Raw genomic sequence first — 14,852 nt, forward strand, 5'->3', positions numbered from 1 at the left:
GACATTCAGTTACCTGTTCCAGTGCCAACTTCAGATACGTGTTCCAGTGACTTTTTTTGAACAATGTTATTTTTTTCTCGCCAAGTATTTAGGAAAGCCAACAAACGGAAAAAGGGGTCAATAATTCAGATATATACCAGATAAAAATTCCCAAAGGCAAGATAACTTACTCTTCCTTCTACTTGGATAAGTTTTGTTTGTTTTTCTTAATTTAAAGCACCTATTTAATTCGAAACACATGCAGTACCGAGTAGGTAAGTTAGTACGACAACAAGATATCAGACATCAGACGTTTCCCTGGGAAGTCTTGATGATCACTTAAATCATGAAACAAAACAAAATACTGATAGAAATACACTCAATAGCTGTCACTTACTTTTCTATCCGTATTTTGTTTATTTTTCGAGTTTTGAGCCAATTCTGACACTACGAAGACTGCATGTTTCCTGTCGACTATCTCGTTGTCGGTTTGACTTACCAACTCGGTATTACTTATTTTTCAAACTGAATAAAAACTTTAAACTATGTTAAAATTAATTTATCTTGCCTTAGGTAACATTTATTTGTTACATATTTAAAATGACCTTTTTTTTTTTTTTTCTTTTTTTTGCTAAATCCCGCATTATCGCCATATTTCTGTTCCAGAGCTTATCCTATAGTAATAAAACGTTAATGTTTTTATTTTAACTAGTTTGTTGTCATGCTTATCTACTAATCCATACACTAATATTCCATACTAGCAGTCCACCCAGCATTGCCCCGTCGTAAAATATGCATAAATATTATATTTTAATTCATACATGCGAGTATTATGTTCATTTTTTTTTCTAAACAGTTCACTTCTTGTAAGTGAAAAAAACAAAAAACAAAAAAACAAACACTCGAACTGAGAGCGAAACCAAAACCTGAAGACAGTGATTTAAGTACGATAACCATTAGGCCAGCTTGACACGCCCTTTAAAAAGTGTTTTCAAGCCTACTTATTCTTTACATAAGGGATCTGTAATGTGAACGATTCACGTATGCGCAGTCGTGAAACAGTTAACAAACAGATGAAAATCTGATGACCCCCCCCCCAAGTACCAATTTTACAATCTGGACCTCCGAGCAGCCGATTTTTCCGGACGAAAATCGATTAAAAAGTTTTCCACGTGTCTGAATATCCTATATACTAAATTTCAAGTCTGAACATATATATTGAGAATTGTCCTCACACACACACACACACACACACATTCTGACTTTTATAGATATACTAGCGGGGGGGGGGGTACCTGGCGTGGCCCGGGTGTTTGTAAGTGTGTGTGTGTGTTGGGGTGGGTGTGTGATCAAAACAACTCTGTTTTAAAAAAAACCTTGGCTGGGTATTTGGAAGTGTAAAAGAAAAAAAAAAGTTTTAGTAGGAAAGTAGGCTTGAACCCCGAACCTTTGACGTGGAGGTGGAAACGAAATGGGAAAAACCTCAGGGACCTAACCATCTCAGCCACGAGAGTAGAGGAATGAAAAGCATCTTAATTTAACATTTATAAAATGAAATTGACAGGTATGAGAAACTTAAGTCGCGTGATGTTTGATCTTGAAACATGACGTGGTTGCAAGCCAGTTTTCGCTTGTTTTATACTGAAAAGCGAAAGAAACATGCAGCGATCAAAATATCTGGAAAAAATAGCACGTGGAACTCGGGCAAATTAATTACACACGCGACCCCCGTTCTTAAGTTGTAGATATTATCATTTAGACGTGATATAAAAAGTTTTAAGAAGTAAGCCGAGCGAGAAAGCTGACGAAAAAAGCCTTTTGCAGACATACACAAAAAGCGAACATACACACATTTTCGCTTTTATATATATAGACTAGCGAGGGGTACCCGGCGTTCCCCGGGTGTTTGGAGGTGTATGTGGAAAAAAAAAAAAAAGTAAGTATGAGGATTGAACCCGATTGAAAAAAAAAAAGTAAGTATGAGGATTGAACCCGAACCGTTGAGGCAAAGTTGTAAATTAAAGTATGAAAAAAAAAAGTGTGACATTAACCATTGCCCCACCGCGAGATGCTAACGGAAACACGTTTGAATTTATTTAATTACTTGGATTTGGCAGGTGCCCGTTTTAATGAGTTAATGAGGTCAAGTTTGACTGCGGGATAGTATTTCATTTACTGCGGGAACGCTTCCCAAGATGTTATAGGAAAAAGACTAACCCATATACGGCGAGCGACAAATGTTGAATATTTATCTTCCAAAAGTCGAGCAAATTAAATAGACAGGCGAGCTTGGTTGTTAACTGTGAGCTATTACGATTTATATGTGATATAAAAAGTTTTAAAAAGTTGTTAGGTGAGCGACCGCTTCTCTGAAAAAAGACTTTTGTAGACATACAGAAAAAGCGAACACACATACATACATACATACATACATTTTCGCTTTTATATTTATAGATTAGCAGGCCGCCCGGCGTTGTCCGGTCGTAAAATATGCATAAGTTTTATATTTTAATTCATACAGAAACTGAGACATGTGAATGTGAGTATTGTTTTTTTTTTCTAAACAGTTCACTTCTTGTAAGTAGAAAAAAATAGTCGAGCTGAGATCGAAACTAAAAACTAAAGACAGTGAGTCAAGTACGATAACCACTAGGCCAGCTTAATACGCCCTTTAAAAATGTTTTCAAACCTACTTATTCTTTACATAAGGAATCTGTAAGGTGAACTATTCACACATGCGCAATCATGAAATAGTTAGCAAACAGATAAAAATTCGACGAGACCCACGTAGCAATCTTTCAATTTTGATCCCATAGCAGCCCCTTTTTATGTATATAGGTACGGGCACAATGAAGGCCGACGCTCAAAATGTATAAACATTTTGACCCCCTCCCTTTACTTAAAAATTCACCAAAAATAAGGAAATTAACCAATTTTAATGAAATTTTCAGTATTTATCAAATAATCGTCGCAGAATATAATGAACTCATTATTTTGATTTTTTTTTTTTTTTTTTTTTTACACAGTGATCACCACTTATCAAGGCCCAGAAGCCACTCAGGGATAAGGGTTATTGCAAGTACATTACGTTAGTGAGGAGATTTGCTGAAATGTTTACTTAAGGGGGCGGTTCATTAGGAATTTGTTAACATTGGACTTGAAGACAACCAAGTTGTAGTCCGGAGGGAAGCAGGCAGACGGAACAGAGTTCCACAGGCGTGCAGTTCTAAGAAAGAAGCTTTGTTCATGGAATCTGCGTTTTGATTTAGGCACAGATATAGAGTGGGGGAAATTTTTCACAGTGGATTCAGCTAGATGGGTGTTTTTCGTGAAAGATTGGCGAGGGGGGGACCAGAGATTGGAGTTCAGACGAGCATCTGCCATGGAAATAACGATAAAACAAGGACAGGCTTGCAACGTCTCTTCTGTGGGAGAGAGGTTGCAGGGTAGAGAAAAGGGCATCCCCCACTAAGCCACGAAGTCTATTTTGTACTCTGTCAAGGCAGGATAGGCTGTTTTTAGCAGCTCCTGCCCAGATATGGCAACAGTATTCCATCCTTCATCATTAAAATCTTAGTGGAAATGTATTATTTTGTTTAAACAAAAAATACCTTTACTAAAGTTATGGTTTTCAGTAGTAAATAAAAACGCAAGAATTTATTTTTACTTTTAAAGCAAATTACAATTTGTAACAATAAAAATAAAATAAAATAATTTTTATAGGAACATTACGAAAAAAGCCCCTAAAATCCGTATTAATGAATTCAATATAACTCTAAGAAAAATAAATTTCTCCAACTACCGATATTACCATTGAATTAAGCATTGTTTATATAATATTTTCACACAAAAAAATAATTGCAAAAAATATTTCTACTTTTTTTTTTAAATTACGGGTTTCGCATAATTTTTATATGCAAGATTTTTATACTTTCCTTGCTTGCAAGAATGTGAAACTTTCGGCATTATATTTTTTTATATAATATTGAACAATAATTAAAAAAAAAAATAATTTAAAAACAGAAACATAGAAAAATAATTAAATTAAAACATGGAAAAATTTATATAAACGTTCAGAATAGGAATGTACGAATGCACGTAAGTCTCCTGTGCATCATGAGTAAGTTGCTGGAATCTGAGTTAAATACAGAAGTAATCAACCATCTCAACAAACATAACCTTCTTAGTGACACTCAATATGGTTTCCATTCTGCTAGATCTACAGCAGATGTGCTTACAGTTATATCTCATAGGATTAGCAAATCTCTCGACGGAGGTAACCTTTCTAGGGCAATTGCTCTTGACATATCAAAGGCTTTTGATAGGGTATGACATAAAGGTTTACTTCACAAGATCTCTAGCTATGGTATAGCTGGAAATGTCTTTTCAATTATTAAATCATTTCTTTCTGATAGGTTCATAAGAGTAGTAGTTGAGTTTGAAGCTCACAGTATTAATGCTGGAGTCACTCAGGGGTCCAACTCTTTTCCTGATCTACATTAATGATCTTCCAAATCACATCCTTACATTATTTGTAGACATTTATGCTGATGACACTACCATTTATGGTAGCACATCTAAGACAGTAAACGACCAAGTTCTCTCCGATTCTCTCTCCTCTGATCTTGAGCACGTGGTACAATGGGGAAAGGAGTGGCTGGTTACTTTTAATGCATCTAAAACAAAGCTTCTCTCTTTACATGATCAACATTCTGATCCACATCTGGCATCAATTGAAATGAATGGCTCTCGTCTTCAGGAGGCTTCAAGTTTTGACAAGCTTAAATGGAACACGTACATAAAATCTGTTGCCAAGCCCGCTGGAAAAATAGTGGGATCTTTCTATCGATCCAGTAGATATCTCACTGCTGATGCAATTCTCTATCTATATAAGAGCCAGGTACGTCCAAGGATGGAATACTGTTCCCACATTTGGGCAGGAGCTGCTAGAAAGGACTTGTCCTGCCTTGATAGAGTTCAAAATAGACTTCGTAGCCTCGTAGGAGATGTCCTTTTCTCCTCCTTGCAACCTCTATCTCCCAGAAGAGATGTTGCAAGCTTGTCTCTGATGTATCGTTATTTTCATGGAAAGTGTTCGACTGAGCTCCAGTCTATGGTCCCCCTTGACAAACTTTCACAAGAAACACTCGTCTAGCGGAAAACACTATCAATAATTCCCCCCCCCACACTCTTTATCTGTGCTTAAACCTAAACGTAGATTCCATGAACAAAGCTTCTTTCTTAGAACTGCACGCCTGTGGAATTGTCTTCCGTTTTCTTGCTTTCCGGCTGACTGCAATATGGTTGTCTTCAAGTCTAACGTAAACAAGTTCTTGATGAGTCGTTCCATATAAATTAACAAATTTACCGTATTTCCATTGTCCAATTTCTACTGTACACTCTTTAACCCTTATCCTCGAGTGGCGTCTTGGCCTTGATAATGTGGTGATGCCTGTGTAAAAAAAAAAAAATAAATAAATAAAATAAAAGTATCACACCCTTTCCTCCCTTTTGACGTCATTTTCAGTCTTTAAACTGGCTGAAATTTTGGGCCTTCGTATATTCCGTGTTTGAATTTTTTTTAGAGTTTGTTGCGTTTTGAAAACGGCAGAATCACTCGGGTTTTCGGCTAATTAATTTGTTTTGTACAAACAAGTTTTTTTTTTTTTAATTCAACATCTTAGGACTTTACTTCACTGATTATCTTTGAAATAGACCCAGAAAACTAATATTTATTTTTTTAAGGATTTTTACTATGAATTTATTTAACTTCAAAATTTAGCTGAATTGGGTAGCTAGCTCGCTGTGAAAACATTTTTTATAACTTTTTTTTTTTTTTATCACGTGTACAAATATTTTTTTCCCTTTGGAAATCAAGTTTAGTCCTTAAGCATTCAAATACAATAAAAAAAGTAGTCGAAAACTTACAAAAAAAAAAAAAAAAAAAAATTGATAAATCGGCTTTGAAAACAAGGTCCCCTTATTTTTGTCCGCCCCTTTTTGCCCGCACCTATATGTAAATAAGATGTACGTACAGTTCCTCTCGCCCCCCCCCCACCTTTTTTTCTCTCGTCCTACTGTCTCTCAATTAAAGTCGGGTTTATAATTACATTTAAAAAAAAAATAAATTAAAAAAATACAGAAAAACATTTATGAATTACAAACCCGCCACGGAACGAAGATGTCATATCCCCCCCCAATACCTAATTTTATCAAATAGTTTTATTTTTTATAAAGAAACGTAAAATTTACGATTTTTAACGATTAATAATTTTGTAATTACTTTGAATACAAACAAAATCTCGGTAGTCAAATTGAGTTGTCGCCCTTGAAATTCAAAAACAACATGGCGGGTCTCGACTCCGGTCTTGCTTCCTCGTAAAATTTGATTGTTTAAAAAAGAAAAAAAAAACAAAACAAAAAAAAAACAATAAAAGACTACTTGATCAATTTACGTGATTTTTGGAATATAACATCTTCGTTCCGTGACGATTACGTACATCTTGTCTGTATTTTTTAAAATTTTAAATACGCACTCAAAGTTGAATACCCGCTCCGGCGCTCCTGCCTCCTTAAAAAGTTGAAAACAAGCAACAAACTCTCCCGAGGTCACAGTAATCGCACAAAAAGTCAAAACTCACTTTAAATGCTTGGGCAGTTTGATTCCGGTTGGCGGTCGACGGTTTCGCTTATTCCCAAGCGACTCATTTACTCGCGTGATTCCATTCGGTTGTTTATAAATTTGTGTGTGTGTTTTTTTTTTTTGTTGTTGTTTTTTTTTTTTTTTTTTATCATTCTTGGCCTTTAACGTACTTTCCCCTGACGTCATGCGTTTATGTCGCTATGACGACAAAAACTTTCGCCTGGACGACGACAACGACTGTTAATACAATTTTTTTCATTAAAAAAAAAAAACTGAAAAGAAAAAACAAATGTTTATCTCTATTTCTTTTTCTTTTACTTGGGCATCATCACGTATCGAGGCCCAAAGGCCACTCGAGTATAAGGGTTAATGAATATAAGAATGGCCGTGATATAAGACGGTAAGTGTCGTTACTCGTTAATAGTGTAAATTGTGTAGAATTTGATTATATTGGGTTTGAAGGCTATGATGATGCTGTATTCAACCGGGAAGCAGGCAAGCGGAACAGTGTTCCACAGGCGGGCAGTTCTGGAAAAGAAGCTTGGTTCATAGAATCTACGTGTTTTTTAATTTTTTTTTTTTTACACGGTGGTCACCACTTATCAAGGGCCAGAAGCCACTCAGGGATAAGGGTTATTGCAAGTACAGTACGTTAGTGTGGAGATTTGATAAAGTGTTTACTTAAGGGGGCGGTTCATTAGGAATTTGTTAACGTTGGACTTGAAGACATCCAAGTTGTAGTCAGGTGGGAAGCAGGCAGACGGAACAGAGTTCCACAGGCGTGCAGTTCTAAGAAAGAAGCTTTGTTCATGGAATCCACGTTTTGATTTAGGCACATATATAGAGTGGGGGAAATTTTTCACGGTGGATTCAGCTAGACGGGTGTTTTTCGTGAAAGATTGGTGAGGGGGGACCAGAGATTGGAGTTTAGGCATTTAGGCAAAGTTAGAAAGTGGGGGAAATCGTATATAGTGCTTGTAACTAGTTGAGTGTTTTTTTTTTTTGCGAAAGTTTGGCAAGGGGGGGGGGCATAGATTGGAGTTCTTTCTATGTAAATACGCATACTTTCAGTAAAAAAAAAATCAATGTAAGTAAAATTGAAAAAGGGTGCGATCTTGCATTGGTGAGCTTTTAAACCAACGCATTTCAGGTGAAAACATTATTTCGCACTTACTTGTTATGGCAAAATTAATATAAATCCCCTAAAATTACAAAAAATGATCCAGTAAAATAATAATTACCAATAAAAACAAAATTTATCGAATTTTATCGAAGGTTTTACCGTGAAAGAGTTGTGCGACCAATTCAGTATGAAAAACAAGGAAAATAATCGTCGGCTTAAATTGACTTAGTTTGACTTAAATTAAGAGCCCGCCATCTTTAAACACGATATCTGGAAACGTAATTGTGGCTGATTTTTTTTTATTCAAAATACTTCTAGCACATGATCTATTTAGATCATTTTTCGTAATTTTTGGAATTTATACTAATTTCGACATGACACTTAAGTACGTAATGTTTTCACCTGAAATGTGTTCGTTTAAAAAAAACCCACACCAATATAAATCAGCATATTAAAAGAAAGGGACCAAGTAAAGAATAGATACCCTGTAGCAGAAGATGAAGACTGGCCCACATTTCAAGTTACATTGGTTGTTCGACCGTGACATTGCCGTTGGTTGTTTGTAAACACGTCTAATAGCAGACATGGTCGAGCGAGCAAGATTTTTTAAAAATATATTTTACAAAACTTTTTAAAATTTGAAAGAAAAAATATATTTACAAAACATGTTTTTAATATGAAATATTTACAAAACTTTTAAGGATTAAAAAACAATTTTTTTTTCTATTCACGCAAAACTTTTTAATGTAAATAACAAAACGAAAGTATTTAAACAAAATATATTTAAATAAATGGGTGTCTTTTTGTGTGCGTTTTTAAAATATACTTACAGAACTTATGGTGCAACTCTATAAACAGGCCACAAAAAATCTTTTTTATAATAAAAATCTGAAAAAAATTTTTTATCATGTACGTACTTGTCATTGCATGAAGATGTCATATTCCAAAAATCACGCAAATCGATCAAGTAGTTTTTTTTTTTTTTTAATTTAAGAAAATCAAATATCGGACGTTGTATCGAAGCTTTGCCATACGCCATCTTGTTTGAGAGATAACGGCACTAACGACCCCTGGCGAAAATATGGGTCAACAAGGGGAGACCATCGAATATTTTTAGTTTTTTTTTTCTTAATAAATTAACTTATTTAATAAATAAATAAATTGACTTCTTTTAATAAAGAGAATAAGCGAACATGGCAAACTTAGATGAAAATATACAAGATAAATCAATCAAGTACATTTTTTTTTTGACGAAAATCAAATTTTACGATTTTTAGGGATAATAAATAAATAAATTGACTTTTAATAAAGGGAATGTGGAAAACACTATTTTATTTATTTATTTTTTATTTTTTGCTCATCTGAAAACAGACTTTAATGAGCGAACATTAAAGTCTGTTTTCAGACGAACACCCCCCCCCCCAAAAAAAAACAACTAGTGTTTTCCACATTCTCTTTATTAAAAGAAGTCAAAAGAATTTATTTATTATCTCTAAAAATCGTAAAATTTGATTTTCGTCCACCCCCCCCAAAAAAAAACAAACAAAAAAACTACTTGATCGATTTACGTGATTTTTGGAATATGACATCTTCATGCAGTGACAAGTACGTACATTATAAAGATTTTTTTTTCCAGATTTTTATTGTAAAAAAGATTTTTTGTGGCCCGTTTATAGAGTTGCACCGAACTTTTTAATAAAACTAATAACAATACTTATAATAAAATAAATGAATAAATAAAAAGAATAAGCTATATCAATTACGGACATTAAAAACCGACGTAATAACTGAGAATTTCGGACACTAAAACTTACTTGTTTTGCCTTTGTGGAGAAGTAAGCAAATAGCAAGTTTTTTTTTTTTGTTTTTTTTTAAATAAAAATAAAAGTTATAAAGATTTGTATCTTGTGATACTACACTATAAAAATAAAAGCTATTAAAAACATATGCGAATAAAATAGTATATTTTAAAATCTCGATTGTTTATACTTGTTGCTTATACGTGTGATTTTATTATGCATAAAAATTGCCCCGGTCTAGAAGGATTTCTCATTCACTGACCACCTACATACTACATCGCACTTTAAATAAATGTACCTATTTACTATGCCTCCCCACGGGACAGAGTTAGACACAAGGGTCGTTTTTTAACGTGGAGAAAAGGTACAAAAATAAAAAAAATCGTCTCAGTCGTGAAGGACTACTCCGCTCCGGTGCGCGGTGCTCCTCCACCGAAAGAGAACAAGAAATGGAAGTGCAGCACTGCAGCATCTGAAGAACAGATACTACATTTTTATCTTAACCAAAAGGCCAAATAAATGTAGAATTGTATTAAAAACGCACAAAGAAAGATTAAAAAAAAAACAAAAAACAAAGAAACAACAAAAAAAGCAGTGTACATAAAAATTAATCTTGGTCGCAAAAATCCGAACAAGTCAGTTATTTTTTATTTGTTTCTGCCATTAAAAAGGTTTGGTAATTCTTTCGGAATAACCGCCTCCTACCTTATGTTAAGAACGGATTTGAGGTTGAGGTGTTAATAATACGCTGGTGCACGTTGTAAAAATTTACCATTTATTTATTTATTATTATTAAAAAGTCCTTTAAATATATTAAAAAAAAAAAAACGCACTCAGAAAGACACCCATTTATTTAAATATATTTTGTTTAAATACGTTCGTTTTGTTACTTATATTAAAGTTTTTTTTTAATCCTTAAAAGTTTTGTAAATATTTAATATTAAAAAGCATGTTTTGTAAATATATAATTTTTCTTTTAAATCTTAAAAAGTTTTGTAAATAAATAAATAATAAAAAAATCTTGCTCGCGAACATTCGACCATGTCTGTTATTTGACGTGTTTACAAACAACAATGTCAAGACCGAACAACCAGTGTCACTTGAAATGTGCGCCAGTCTTCGTCTTCGTCTTCTGCTACAGGGTATCTATTCTTTACATGGCCCCAAAAAAAGAAACGAAAAAAAAAAAAAATCTCGAACAGTCAAACAAAAAACAAACAAACAAAACCAGTTTAAGACCGTTTTGACCATTGCTGAGGTGAATTGTTCTCTCTTGGTTGAGGTATGCTCCGGTGTCTTGTGCAGTTCTAGGAGGTTCACCCTCTTAGGCTTTGCCTTCTCGCTCTTTGAGAAGATCTTAGTCTATTGCTGATCGCCTGAGGCCGGAGAATGCTGATGTAGCTGTCCAGGTATTTTTTAGGCCAGAATGCTCTGTAGGGGACTAGGATATATAAATACCCCAATCCCGTTACAAAAGAATAATGAAACGAATGGGAATTGAAGGAAACAAAGACTCAATTAATGGATAAGATAAACGTTGTTTATTTGCTGTTGAAAGAAATTAACGTTTTAGTTATAACATGTCCGCGCATATGTAACCAATGTCCGTTGCAGGACTGGTGTTGTAGCAAGCATAGGAAATGTTTTCATCTCAAGTTCGGGTCACTATTGTTTGTTCGCGCGTGGGAAGAGAAATAAATGTTGTAGGAAAATTGAGAATGGTAGTCCAGCGTGTAGACAAAGAGTGGATATTAGAGTTGTCATCAGTTAGTAGTCAGCTATGCGAAGGTGTTCTTAGTGACCAGTAATAGATGGAGAGAGAAAGAGGGAGAATGTATACATACAGTCATTAGCTCGTGCCCCATACATAGTAGGAAGTGGGCGTGAGGTACGCGTGCGCGCGTGCCGAAACGGCGGCGGATTGTTAGCCCAACCTCTCTTGTTGAGAGTTGGTCCTAAAGAGAGGATTAGAAACAGCTTGTCTCCATGTTTTATACTCGTTTCTGGAGTGTCTTTTGCGCATGTGTATTTCCTTAGAAAGCGGAAGTGACGTCGTCCATGTGTGTGTTCGTGTTCGCGTGTGTGAGTACATGTGTATACATAAGCGTGTGTGTATATATATGTGAATGTGAGTGTATGTACGCGAACGTGAATATGTGTACAAGTGTGGATGTGGGCGCGTATGTTTGTGTGCGCGTATGTATATGACAGCTTGAAATATGAATGTGTGTTTTGTGTGAGACTTGAAAAAGGCTCGTACAGCTCTTCCTCTAAGGGAGCTGTTTTTTTTTTTTTTTTTTTTTTTTACGAATCCTACTTTCCTGGCCTTGTGTTATATGGATTTGGCTATATGTTAAAATATGCAATAAGAACTTTCGGGCCAAGATCAAAGTTCTGGAGTGATTTCTTTAGTTCTGGAGTGACAAGGATGACCAACGACCCCCACAATCCCCCCTTTTGAGTTGGCCATGTGCCTAAGTTTTTTGTTCATCGTTGATTTTGACTGTATTTTTAACATGAATAAAAGATTTAATATCTCAAAGTGTAGTATCTGTTCCGGCAGATACTGCAAGCATAGACCATATGTGGGGGTAACCCCACATATCAGACCTTGGTCAATGTAGGGGCAACCCTTCATACCAACAGTTACTATCCAGCTCCCATTTCCCACCTCTCGGAGCTGGTCCCCCTTTTCCCTCCCCCCCTCCCTCTCTCTCCACATTAAAAAACGACCTTGTTCCTTATTTGCTCAGTGGGGAAGCAAATAAATACATAATGCAAGCAAAGACCATATGTGGGGGCAACCCTTCATACCAATTGTCACTATCCAGCTCCCCTACTCCCTGGGGAGTTGGTCCCCATTTCCCCTTCACTCCTCACATTAAAAATCGGCCTTGTGCCTAATTTGCTCGGTGGGGGAGCAAATAAATACCATCTGTTCTTCAGATGCTGCACTTCAATTTCCTGTTCTCTGTCAGTGGAGGAGAAATCCTTCACGACTGAGACAATTTTTATTTTTGTTCCTTTTCTCCACATTAAAAACCGACCCTGGTGTCTAACTCTGTCCCGTGGGGAGGCATTGTAATTAGGAACAAGGAACATTTAACGTTTGGGTAGCTTTAATGCACAATAAAAGTTCGACTTGAATTTGACTGTTAAAAAAATATCCGGTTTCATACGTGGAAGGAAATTGAAAGGGAATAATTGAAAGGGAGTAATTGAAAGGGAGTAATTGAAAGACAAATGTTTTGAACAGTACTTATTCCTTTTGTCTTTCCGTCAGATTTTGGTGGTTGGTGGTTTTCTGGTAAACCTTAGCAGAGAAGCCACGAAAGCGGATCTTTGTCTCGCTTGACGCTGTCTGTCCCTTGCTTGGTTCTCGTTATTTCTTTTCTCTCTCGGTTCACAAAACCTCAACTATTTATCTCCCCCAACCCCCTCCCGCAACATGCCGGCTGTTCATGTTTTATTTTAGGCGCACACGCTTTCCATTGGTCAGATTAATTTCTACTATTTTTCTTTTTTTTTCAGCGGAAAGGTGCGTGGAGCCGATGCGCAAAGACGATTTTGTACACTTTGTATGTAACAGCCGATGAGTCCACATTCGGTTAGGAGTTTTATTATTTTATAGATCAACACAGTCGTCGGAGAGTGATAAACGTTGAGAACAAATAAATTGATTTCGCAATTTAGTGAGGTATAATCTCTGCTCTCTCTTGTGTCACCCCCCCCTTGTTTTTTCATGTTGACAGTCTTTCTTTACTCTATCCTTATTTATGTAAGAAGCTGCTCGACCGAGCTCCAGTTTCTGGTTTCTCATTGTTTTTTTTTTGTTTATTTTCGGCGTATCAACCCTTTTCAGGTTGTTTAATGCCGAATTCAGTGATTTTGGAGAACAATTTTTAATAGAATATATTTGTTGTTTTTTTTTAAGTCGGTTTCTATTTAACCCATAGTTGGGACCTTAACAGGTACTACCACTCCGGGTCAGAGTGGATTCAGCTAGACGGGTGTTTTTCGTGAAAGATTGGCGAGGGGGGACCAGAGATTGGAGTTCATACGAGCATCTGCCATGGAAATAATGATAAAACAACGACAGGCTCGCAACGTCTCTTCTGTGGGAGAGAGATTGCAGGGTAGAGAAAAGGGCATCCCCCACTAAGCCACGAAGTCTATTTTGTACTCTGTCAAGGCAGGATAGGCTGTTTTTAGCAGCTCTTGCCCAGATATGGCAACAGTATTCCATCCTTTGACGTACTTGGCTTTTATATAGATAGAGAATTGCATCAGTAGTGAGATATCTTCTGGAGCGGTAGAAGGATCCCACCATCTTTCCAGCGACCTTGGCAACAGACTTGATGTACGTGTTCCATTTCAGATCAGGAGTAAAGGTCAAACCCAGAAGCTTGTCAAAACACGGAGCCTCACCCAGACGAGAGCCATCCATCACAATTGATGCCAGCTGGGGACCAGAGCGTTGATGATGTACAGATAGGAGTTTGGTTTTGGATGCATTAAAGGTAACCAGCCACATCTTCTCCCACTGAACCACGCGCTCGAGATCAGAGGAGAGAGAATCAGAACGCAGTTAAAAGGTGGGTCCACACTCCCCAAAGCCCGCAAGCTGGGGCCTGACCATCGGATATAGTTTAAGGTCATATCCAGGACCAGGTTTCTCATTGTGAGATATTCACAGCAAGAACACATTTTATTATCTCAAGGGAAAAAAGGTATTTCATTTCTTTCTCCACGTGGGTAGCATCAGGCCGTGAACACAGAGAAATTTCCATGGATGCAGTTTCATTCCAAGGACTTCCCATTTCTGGAATACATTTATTTTTTATTTTTTTTTTATTTTTATTTTTTGAAGGAGAGATTTTGTGGTTAGTTAAAAAGAAAGTCAGTATAAAGAACGACACTTAATATCTTAATTTTCATTTGACCGCATTTGACTGAAATAGATGACACTATGCAACAAATTTTAGGTTAAAAATGCCACATAAAAACTGTTTCAGTGTAAGAATAGTGCCCTGATACTAAATCTGACCTTTATTTCTCTAGATTAAGCACCGTTTTCATGTACTATGAGTCGTATTTTATCATTACTAGATCCCGCTAGTATATACTAAATACGAAAAATCGGTTTCAAAGAACAAAAAAAATCAATGATTTGTACGATCGTTTCGGAAACGATGTTTTTATTGAGACAGATATTACGTCTTGAACAATAATTTTATCATTTTATTTTATAAGTCTCCTCAAGGAGTGGATGGGTGTTTAAAGACACCAAAAATTAAACTAGAATTTT

General features: G+C 35.9%; 1 protein-coding gene across 4 annotated transcripts in view; it reads right to left on the minus strand.

Annotated features, from left to right (window-relative positions):
• LOC145256464 (uncharacterized) overlaps positions 1–8,755 on the minus strand; it is a 56,586-nt gene extending 47,831 nt beyond the window's left edge. Inside the window, exons 1-2 of one of the 4 annotated variants that reach the window (XM_080115397.1) lie at positions 6,621–6,738; positions 5,348–5,431 (exon numbers count right to left, since the gene is read on the minus strand). The gene's annotated coding sequence lies outside the window, so the exon portion shown is untranslated. Of the gene's footprint in view, positions 1–5,347; positions 5,432–6,515; positions 6,761–8,662 lie in introns of those variants that run through there. The other 3 variants (XM_080115399.1, XM_080115396.1, XM_080115398.1) reach the window with 3 other exon arrangements.
• Positions 8,756–14,852: the final 6,097 nt, after the last annotated feature.

This window comes from Euprymna scolopes, chromosome 32 (genome assembly GCF_053919585.1).
Source record: "Euprymna scolopes isolate OS-2025 chromosome 32, ASM5391958v1, whole genome shotgun sequence".
Taxonomy (NCBI): Eukaryota; Metazoa; Mollusca; class Cephalopoda; order Sepiida; family Sepiolidae; genus Euprymna; species Euprymna scolopes.